This window comes from Dipteris shenzhenensis, chromosome 4 (genome assembly GCF_047967505.1).
Source record: "Dipteris shenzhenensis isolate YYH24624 ecotype China chromosome 4, Dip_SZ_1.0, whole genome shotgun sequence".
In the NCBI taxonomy this organism is placed as follows: domain Eukaryota; kingdom Viridiplantae; phylum Streptophyta; class Polypodiopsida; order Gleicheniales; family Dipteridaceae; genus Dipteris; species Dipteris shenzhenensis.
In genome coordinates, this window is record NC_141599.1 from 13,697,787 (window position 1) to 13,709,321 (window position 11,535).

Consider the following 11,535-nt stretch of genomic DNA (forward strand, 5'->3'; position numbering starts at 1 on the left):
GGGGATGTAGCTCAGATGGTAGAGCGCTCGCTTAGCATGCGAGAGGTACGGGGATCGATACCCCGCATCTCCATAAAAATTTAGAATGCTACTCCTTTTAAATTGCGGCCACTTGCCCCAGCCAACTCTGTCGGAGCACTGAGCGCTGCTGTGATGAAATACGTGCCGTGGAACATGGGGCTTCATTTGCTAGCATCTTAACCTTCGAACTGAATTAACCCTCATTTTCCCCCATTGCTATCTAATCTTTTGCTTTATGAATAACGGCACATACGTCTCGGCTGCTTGGTGAATTTGCTGCACTGGCGAGTGCTTTTTGATTGCACTAGATGGTAACTTTAATATTTCATGCATCATGGAATGGAAATTTTTTTGCTCGTTACCAACTTAAATGAACAAGTTCTTTGTTCAAGGACAGTTGTTGGATTCAACTTACAAAATGGAAATTTTCAGTTTTTGAAACTCGGACGTCCAATTACAACACTGCCTTTCTGTGAGTGTCCAAACTTGGCTCTTGGTGAATCCAATTGTTCTATGACTATTTGCGTGTTTACGGTCTAAAGCCCATATCCATGTCCCGTACCGGAAGAGGAAGAAGCTTGACCCAAAAGTCAAGAAATGTATCTATGGAGACCAAGGGATACAAGCTACATGATCCAGCTACGAAGGAGGTCGTGGTGAGTAGGGATGTCGTCTTTGATGACAAAGAGCCCACGACAACACCCCTTGATATTCCAGAGCCCAAGTCAAAAGACAAGTGCAAGGGTATCCAAGCACCTCTCTCTCCACATACATAGAGGGATTCACAGGATGATGATTTTTCAGTATATTCTACTCCCATGGTATGAGGAGCTCTCAATGCATCCAAAATCGAGTCCAAGTCCATGTCGGTGGATACACAGCTCTGGTATTACATGATGCAGAGCCTTGCAGGTTTGAGGAGGCAGTTGAGTATCCTGAGTGGATGGCAATTACGGAGTCAAAATTTGATTCCATTCAGACTTGGGACCTTATTGCATGTCCGCATCAAACAGGAAGGTCATAGGATAGGTAACAAGTGGCTCTATCAGGCCAAGGAACAACATAGGATACAATTCCAGCATTGCTGAGGACAGAAATCTGCTGAGTGTGAATGACTTTCATTTCGTTCAGCCCAGCTAGGAGTATGCTGCAGTCTCGTAACAGAGCCATACTCCAAGTTATGGATAGATTCTGCATGCCACATCCATAACTGTATATGCTGCCACATGTTTGGAGCAGCTGCACAACTCCGCAGAAAATGTATTGCTGTCTCCTCGTGGAGTTTGCACAATTTGCACTTGATATCATCCTTCAAGCAAATCCTCAGCCGTACCCTCACAGTGAGAGTGTGACAGGCACCTTTCCATAACAATATCCTGAGCCAGGAATTCGTTTCCAAAAAGCATGAGAAGCAAGCTTCCAACAAAAGGGTGAGTCCTCCTTTTGCCCTTTAACATTGAGCTGGCTGAAATGATGCTCAATGCGCACCCGTAGTGGGTAGATAATTCTAGACTTGGTCTTATCCAGACTGAATCCATGATTTCAAGACCAATGTTGGAGCTGCTGTCCTAGAAGTACACTAAAAATCTTGGATACGAAATTCCCCCCCATTTAAACATGCTTTTATACACATGGTTAAGTAAGTTAAAATTATTTTAGTATTTAATGTATGTTATTGCACATTAATTTATTTAAAATATCTTATTATTTTCCATTTTTTTAAGAAGTTACAAATTGTATTAAAAGAAAATAAAAGTTCAACCTCCAATTAAGGTAGGCAGTTACACAGTATTTCCTCAAAAGTGCATCTTCTCAAGGACTCCTTGAGCTTCAAGCAAGAAGCTATATGACAGCGAAAAATCTCAAATATAGGTTTAAGACACCGGAGCACATGCTTAGATCTGCATTGATGCCTAAAAACGTAATTATTACGCATTGTTCAAATCTGTTTGCTGACCACACCTCTTACTAACTGTTATATCTCATACGGTGATTTTCTCTGTCTCCAAGCAGCGCCAATTTCCATGTTGGATTAATGCAAATGAATGCTTTTCCAAACCACTTACAAACTTGCCTCCACATATTGAGTGTAAAACAACAATCCCAAAACACATGATAATGTGTTTCTTTCTTTGATCTGCACAATAAGCAGAAAGGTGACACTCTCGGGTTCCTTTTTTTCAGACTGGCATCTTCCCCACTAGCACTCTCCAAAGGAGAACATACAGCTTAAATGAAGAAGCGTCCCAAATCCTTTTTAGTCAAAAATTCCAAGTTTCATCCCTATCAAATGGAGCATTAAGTAGCCATTGTCTGTGCACCATACATGAATTTATGAAGTCTTTTAGTTTCTCTGTATTTTTGCAGTAGTTTACCAAAACAGTGCATGAAACCCCTGAAATCATTGGAATCTCTGAAAATTATACTAGTAGGCTAGTCATAATTGATCTTGCTAAAAAATTCTTGCATAAAGTTCCTCTCCCTTCTTCACAAATTTCCTGCAATTGCATCCACCCATTACCACTCGGATCCCACACATCCCCTTACTTAAATGGCCAACTAGAGAGCCATAACGATCTCCCTAGGGATACATCACCATACATTGATCTGCATCCTATCCAAAAAACATTACTAGTATAACTACCTTCTATGTATTGACCACCTGGCTACTAGCTCTGGCTGGCGAACTTTCACGAGACAGTCCCTCAGCATAAATCTTGCTAGGGAGACTTAACACCAAATGGCCCATTCTCACTTATCCAATATCTTGTTAGTACCATCCACTGTTGGCATCCTCCTACTCCCCCCCCCCCCAAGACTGGCATCCTCCAACTTTAAGAAGCCATTTGGTGCATAAACTCTTACACTTTGCATTCATCATTTTCCCCCATTCAGTTTGTCTACCACAACCATCACCCATGGGAAGGCATACCCCTGATCTTTCCACAAGAAATTCTTGATAATCCCATCTATCTTCTTAATCATAGACTTGGAGAATAGGAACACTGACAACACTTAGACAGCATAAGAAGACAATATGTGCTTGGCAACTAGAATTGTGCCTGCAAAAGAGAGTCTACATCTCTTCCATTTGCTGAACTTTGCTTCCATCCTTGCAAGGCACCATTCAAATTTATCCTTTAGTGAAACTCCCAGTCCCACAAGGTATCTTATGACCTAACCAGTAGGGATCCAAGTAAAACCAAATTTGTGGACCTGATTAGGCATCTCATTCCATCCCAGCCATAGTGCAGTTGTTTTACTCTCATTAATCCTTGAATCTGATATTGCTATAAACTCCTCAAATAGTACCAGTAAATTCCTAACATTTTCCTCATTCCCTTGTATTGTACTTGTGTTAGAATTATGGCAGAAACTACTACCATCAGGCATAGATAATCCTTTGAGACATCCCAAACTCTGATAATAATCTAGCTGGCATAAAAGCAGTTCAGTTGCAATCACCAACAGCAAAGATGATAATGAGCATCCCTGTTGCACCAATCTTCTCAATGCAAAGCTTCTGTAATAGTATCCATTCACTAACAGCTTAGCATATGCATTAGCGAACAGCATTTGTGTCATTGTGCAAAACCCGTCCCCAAAACCAAGCGTAGCCATGGTTTGAAGTATAAACTCCCAACTTAGCCTATCATAGGCTTTTTCCAGATCAAGATTTAGCAAGGTGCGTATGCGAACACGAATACATCAAGGTGCTCGAAGAAGCCCACTCAAGAATCACAGGAGGCCATTTTGTCCACGGAGGTTACAGCAACATATTTCTAATTCTGTAACACTGTATAATCGATTGCCAAAAGAGCATTTAAAATTACATCATGGATGTTTCTCCCTTGTACAAAACCATACTGTCTGGTATGAATCAGTCTTCCAAGGGTGAACTTTATCCGATTTGCCATTGCTTTTGAAATAACCTTATAAACACAGTTGAGCATAGTAAGCGGCCTCCAACGGCTTGGCAAAAATCTATTTTGACTCATACGCACTATGAAAACACCCGTGTTTAGCCTTCGCTGCAATTTTCCATTCACACAGTACCAGATAATAAACTCGGTCATATCAGACCCATGATGCTTCTAGTATTGCTGATAAAACTCAATAGGCAATCCATCAGGCGCTGGAGCTTTCCTCCAGCCATAGACTTAATAGTGCCCTCAATCTCTTCTTTCGAAAAGGGACGCTGCATTTGAACTGCTTCATGTGGCAACACTACACCCTGCATATTAGCTAAAAACCTCTCCATTTTGACTTTTGCAAGGGTTACAGGCTGTGTGCCTACAATACTAGATAGATGTTCAGTTAGAACTTCAACTATCCCCTTGTCGCCATGAGCTGGCTTACATTTTTTGTCATAAACCATGGTGATGGTTTCCTTTACTAGCCTCTTCTCGTGGATAGATTTGAAGAAAAAAGCAAAGGGCCGATGACCTTCCTCTATCCATTTAAATCCCGACTGGATTTTAGCTGCAACTAGCTGCTGTATCCACACAATTGCTACATCTCAACACTGGACATGAAAACTTCCGTGCTTCTGCACACCAAACCTTCTCAAATTTTGTATCAAAATTTTGCTTCCCACGTAAAGAAAGATTCAGGTTAAAAGGGGCTGTCGACAAAACTGATAAAAGATCAAAGTTGATCCAAAGTGGAAAATGAAAGCTCAAATGAATCCTGCCAGCCACTACCAAACCCTATGAAGCCTGCGCATCGGTGGGGGGACCTTCCTCGTAAGAGGGGCCTCAGGGAGAAGATCCATGGATGAGACTGCTACCACTGGCCACGGGTACATGGGGTATTGTTGAGAAGCCCTTGTTGAATGAACTTCTAGAGCTCTGCTCGTGGGACAAGGTCATGCACGAATAGCTCGCCCAAAAGGGATCACCACATCTATGATGCCCAAGCCTTCTAGTGCCTTGGGCATGTCTACCATGCCACTGTGAAGCTCCACACCAAGTGCCTAAGTTATCCCATGCATCCATTGTGAAAACACCTATATACCAAGCCATGGTGAGGAGGACATGGTTGGCCACTGTTATGGATAAAATTGTCTAAGGAAAAAGGCATTAATATGTATGTGTGTTTGTATATGTGGCAATAGTATAATCAAATATGGTGTGCATAGGGCCCAAGGTTGAGGTGGCAAGGCATGACCATGTGCCACCCTTCCATGTAAGAGGACCCATAAGGTGTGTTGTACATAATCCATAATAGTAATATTATAAAATGCAAGGTGGCATGGCTCCTCCATGTGCCACCCCTCCACCTAGGATGCAATAATTGAGATATGGCTCAAAGTCCATGGGAGAAGCAATATAAAATGGGTGGAGATGGCTATTATATTGAGTTATTCCCCCCATATGGGATAGGCCCATGTGGAGGAGGTATAGAAGGACAAAGAGAGCTAGTTAAATAATGGGGAAAGTAGGATGAGACGGCAAGATTCCTTGTGCCAACCCTCCACTTGTCCTCCTAGAGGTTTGAACCTATTATAAAATTGGAAAGAGACCAAGGGAGTATCATAGACTTGAGATAAGGGGCTTGATTTATGTGGAAAATTGAGGCAAAGGGTTGTCGCATACAATTGAGAGTGCGTACCCACCTAGCCCACATGGGAGACTTTTCCACACACACCATGCATGTGGGAGGATACATTAATGTGGAGAGACCCCCTCTTTTGGCTATAAAAGGAAGGGGCAATTCCTTGATGGGACACGCTCATTCTTGTAAAGCCACCTAGCTAGTATTTTGATATTTCCCTCTCATCCCTCCTTTCAAATAAAGTATGGTTCACTTCCCTTGATGTCTACATCTCAACATTCCTCTTCCTATCATGTACTTGCTTCTCTTCCCACTCTCCCTTTCCCCTTGTGTCATAGTCTCCCTTTTCCTTCCCTCCACTTCTAATTCCTTATTCACCCCTATGACATCCCTTCGCCCTCGTGATCTCCTTTTCTCTATGGCCTTTGAGCGTCGCCATACTTAGTCTCTAGCCTTTGGTCTCAGTTTCTTTTCCGGCTAAAACCACCAAGGCCCTACCTCCTAGGGATATTTTGTTCTAGATCCAATAAGGAACCTTGTGCCACATACTCTTTAGTATTGGGAAAATCTACTACTCTACTAAAATATGTATGACCACCTAACAATTAACGTATCTCGCAATCCATAAAAAATCAAGGGAAACTTTTGAGTCCAAAACCTCGTAGACCTCCTCTATTACTGTAAGGAATCCAACAGATTTTGTCGAATTGATACTAGCTTGGGAGGCCTTAGTAGATATCTAGGGCCCCTTGAACTACCTGAAGGCTCTCTATTGAACCATCCACTAAGAGGGTTGTGTCATCTGTGAACTATGAATCCAACATATCCTATTGGATCAAGAGCCTCATTCCAGTGAGACCCACAGCTTGAGAATGTAAAAATTAGCCCATTGCAACACCTGAGCTACAAAAAGGAAATGAAAGGGAACAATCTAATCCCTACTGCTAGCAGACTGAGCAAGAGAGAGAGAAGGCCTCGCCCATGTGGTCACCAATAAGCACTCCTTGCATACAATACATTGATCCATTTTTCAGAGAAGCCTTATCTCTACAAGATGCCCTCCAAGAAGGACCACTCCACTCAGTCATAAGACTTCTCCAAGTCCAAGAGTAGGATTGCAAGAGGCTTAGACTCCTCCCTACCTCAATCTAGTACTTCCCAAAAATGGAAGCTGTTGTCTAGGATGTTGCATTCTTGAACAAAACTTGACTATGTGTTATGTATGATATCCACTAGATGAGGTTTTAGCCGCAATCTCAAGACCTTAGCCAAGATCTTATATGTGGTGTCCACTAGGGTAGTCAGTCTACACTTATGAAGATCAGACATGTCCCCCCCTTTAGTATCGAACAAATCCAACCCTGGCTTAGAGATTATGCAATAGATATTGAGCCAAAAATCTCATAATGCCAATATCCACTGTTATGGATAAATTTGACCAAAGTAAAAGGCATAAATATGTGTGTGTGCTTGTATGTGTGGCAATAGTATAATAAAATATGGTGTGCATAAGGCCCAGGCTTGAGGTGGCAGGGCATGACCATGTGCCACCCTTCCATGTAAAAGGACCCATAAGGTGTGTTGTACATAATCCATGGTAGTAATAATATAAAATGATAAGGTGCCATGGGTCCTCCATGCACCACCCCTCTACCTAGCCGGGTCCCACGCCTGCATTTAGTGAGATATGGCCCAAGGACCATGGGAGAAGTAATATAAAATAGGTGGAGATGGATATTATATTGGATTATTCCCTCCATGTAGGATAGGCCCATGTGGGGGGGGAGGGGGGGGGTGTAGAAAGTCCAAGAATGCAAGTTAAATAATGGAAAAGTAGGATGAGGTGGCAAGATTCCTTATGCCAACCCTCCACTTGTCCTCCTAGATGTTTGAACGTATTATAAAATTGGGAAGAGACCAAGGGAGTATCTTAGACTTGGGATATGGGGGTTAATGTATGTGGAAAAATGAGGCAAAGGGTTGTCGCACACAATTGAGAGTGCGTAACCACCTAGCCCACATGGGACACTCTTCCACACACACCATGCATGTGGGAGGATGCATTTATTGGGAGAGACCCCCTCTCTTGGCTATAAAAGGAGGGGGCTATTCCTTGATGAAACACGCTCATTCTTGTAAGGCCACCTAGCTAGTACTTTGATTCCCCCCCCCCCCATCCTTCCAATAGAGCATGACTCTCTTCCCTTGATGTCTCCATCTCTACATTCCACCTCCCCTCAAGCTCCTCTTCCCCCTCTTCCTTCCCCTTTGTGCCATAGTCCCCCTCTTCATTCCCACCCCTCAATCTTTTTTTCCCCACCAATGTTAACGCTTCTTCCCTCACGTTTCCTTTTCCTCCATGGCCCTCGAGCGTCGCCATGCCTAGCACCTAGCCTCATGCATTGAATTCTTTTCTAGTTAATAGAACTGGTGTGGCTGCTGGGATCAAAATCTCCATGGCTAGTGGTGTAAAATTCGTTACTCCTACAGCTGGGTGTAGTTCTACAGTACCTTCCGTGTGCGGTTCTTTGCTTCTGTGCTTCCAATCCGTGTATCTTTTGCTCACAGTTCTCCGTTTCTACGGCTGCAGAACTTCTTAGTTTCTGTGCCTTTAGCCTACGGTTCTTGCGCATCTTCTGGGTTCCTATGCCGTCAACCTGCGGTTCCTGTGCATCTTCTAGATTCATGCGCATCTTCTGTGCGGTGCCATGTGTCTTTTGGTCGACCGCGCCTGCAAAATCGCTCTTGTGCATCTGCAACACCCGCACATTCCCTGATCGTAGCTAGCGCATCTGCACATCATGGACATATCACGAATCACGATTGTTTTCTGAATTCCTACGTCTTCTGGTGCATCTGCGTGTCGTGGACAGATCACGACTGTTTTCCTGGGTTCGTGCATCTTCTAGTGCACTTGTGTGTGCAGGATAGCCTTTTCGGGCTCTTGCAAAAGATCTCACGCCCCTATCCTCTTCTTCTTCTTCTTCTCTTTCTCAACTGATTGTACAATGCATTGTTCAAGGAGACGATGGGTGGGATGATACACCGTGGATGATTCAATTTCAAGAACTAGTGATCCACTGAGAGGACTTTGATTTCAATTCTACTCATTATGCAGTGATCGAGCTACTTGCTGCATCGGAGGTAATTAAAAGGGTGACATTCTTTGAAGGGTGGGATGCTCCCCAAGCTTGGGGGCAGATTTGGTGCATCTGCTTATTAATTCCTGTGGATAAGCTCGTCTTGAATGATTTCTTCTCGATCTCACTACAAAGGTTTCTAGGGCTCGGCTATGGTTAGTAATGTTTCGACCGAGGAATCCCTTTGTACCTAATTAACCTTTTGTGCCTCATTTTGAGCTTCAAGTTGTAATTCTTTTTGGTCTAAAGATAAACTATCAAGATAGGATCAATTGCAAGTTTATTTGGTGCTGAATGTCTTGCTCAAGTATTGAATTCTCCCCACCCTCTCCTTCTACCTATCTTAGACTACCGAGAAACTTGGGATGTCCGCATTTTAGTCTTGGTGTGATGACATCTTGGCTCCTCCAATTTGATGGCGCATACAAACCTTTGACCAAGGTTGCTAGTGTGGGTGTGAAGCTCACTTCACCAAGGGGTGAGGTGTATTGTTATAGCAAGTCTGCACTAACAAGTACTTGCAACCAAGCTGAGTACTCGGCACTCATTTTTGGGCTACAAAAGGTGCAAGAACATCGTATCAAGCAACTTGAGGTACAAGGAGATTCTCAACTTGTGTGTGAACAAGTTAGTAGAAGGTGGAAGGTGCGGAGCGAAGGCTTGGTTCCACGACATCAACAAGCATTGGAACTTTGCCAACAATTTGAAGAGGTAAAAATTTAGCATATCCCTCGAGCTCAAAATATAGTTGATGATTTCTTAGCACGTGAAGCTTGTACTTCAATCACGCATGAAGTGAGTGGAAGCACTGCCCCAACAAAGCCGCATGCCACGAAGGAGGGTGATCATTTGTAAGGAATGCAAAGGTTGTGGTCATCATGAAACTAAGTGTTGGGCATATTTGATATGAGTTTACCGACTTCAGAAGATCATCAAAAAGGTCCTCAAGGACATTGCTCAAAAGAAGGATGCCAAACCGCACACCCCTTAAAGAAATAGCATGGCGATTACAAGAACTGGAAGAAGCTGAAGGTGATGTGCAATCTCTCCAACTGTTGACATTTGTCATGGCATTCTTGTTTGCCTTGATGAACAACCTCATGCAGCACCATGTCTCTAACCCTCGCTTGTAAAGATGGATGCGATATCATGAGGGTTGGTCCTTTTAAGATTGTCTACTAGCTATTCTATGCTAAAGATTCTTCCCGTGTAGTATTTCATAATACACCAGTCACACCCTACCCTGCCTATGTATGCTTTGTGGATGTATCTTCACCTGATTTTCAGTTCAAGCTACCTCTTTCCATTGTTTGCCAATAAATAAGCCTCATTTCGACTCTCTCTTTTTCATTTTTCAAGCATGGCTGACATTCCCGTGTTTTGTGGATGGGTTTAAGAAAATCCAAATGAGTATCTTGTGGCCTTCAAGTGCCATTGTGTTTCTCTCAACTTTCTTACTGAAGATAGATGGCTATTGGTTCTTCCCACATTTCTAGAGGGTTTGGCTCAAGTGTGGTATGAGAAGCAGGCCGACGACATTCGCCAAAGCTGGCCAAGGTTAACAACAGTGATGATTAAGTATTTCGGCAACGAAGAGGAGCCGGAGAATGTGTATCTATAGGTGGCAAACTTGAAGCAGTCAGAAGGTGAGATAGCGCGTCGATATGTGGATCGAGCGGCCGTGCTCATAGACCGTTTAATTGCCATGCAAGAGGGCAATGCCGAATTTCGAGCTAGAATAACCAAAAAACGTCCCTCCCCCCCCCTCCCCCTCTCCTACATAACAAAGCACAATAGTACCTAACCAACTTCCAAGCCTTGAGATGAATTGGTCCTCTAAGATCATTGAATTGGAAATGAGTGTTTAAGATGGTCTTGGTCATCCATGTGTCCTATGGGACTTCTGCCTCATTCTCTATTTAAGAGATCAAAATTAAATTGAGGTATCTGAAGAACATATACCATAGCACTGGAGATATAAGTTTAGGAGAGGGAAAAGACAACTTAGCCACACAAGTTGTGCACACCTTATCATTTAGTATTGCTGCACGCATTCATCATATAATGGGCCTTAGAAGTTAAAACTTGTGAAATTTGTAGTTCGCATAGATATCACAATGAGGTGATAATCTTGAACCGAAAATAAAATTCACAAGCAACAAGCTATCAATTCTAGCTAATTGCTTCATTATAAGATAATACAATTTTTTCCTTTAAAAATCATAGCAATAATTGACAAATAGGTTGATGCATACAAATCATCCAAATTCAATTAAGATATGCTAATGTAGCCTAGAACTATCTATTCATGACTTTCCATTGCCTCCATGCTGACCCCTATATGTCCTTTGTGACTTTATGCCCTCGATGTTGACTGAAAATTGCAAGACTAAAGCACAAAGAAATTGATGGGGACTCTTTCTTCTGAATTCGCTAATATATGGCTAATTGAGGAGCCAAAGGAAAAAGAATCCAAAAACTTTTACATAGTGATGGGACTATCGCATAATCAGTCAATGGTCGACTCTTGTAGCTCCTTCTTTGCAGTCTCTATCACGTGTTTACAATTTACATGCAATATTGTAGGCTTGGATTTTGGCTATAATATGAATTGATTTAATACACATTGGGGAAATCTATTTAGTGTACATACACAATGAGAAAGAGTCAAACAAAAAAAGTCTCAAGAATCATCATGAGACTAGACCCATACATTCCACACTCCTTTTCCTTCAAGTAATTAATGAATTTAGAGTTTTCTCCAAGTTGGGGAGACCTATTCACATTGCTAGAGCAATATTGAACCCAAATTATTATC

General features: G+C 42.5%; 1 non-coding gene across 1 annotated transcript; it reads left to right on the forward strand.

Annotated features, from left to right (window-relative positions):
• On the forward strand, positions 1–73 carry TRNAA-AGC (transfer RNA alanine (anticodon AGC)). Its single transcript has one exon. It is a non-coding gene; the product is annotated as a tRNA-Ala (tRNA).
• The last annotated feature ends 11,462 nt before the right edge of the window (positions 74–11,535 follow it).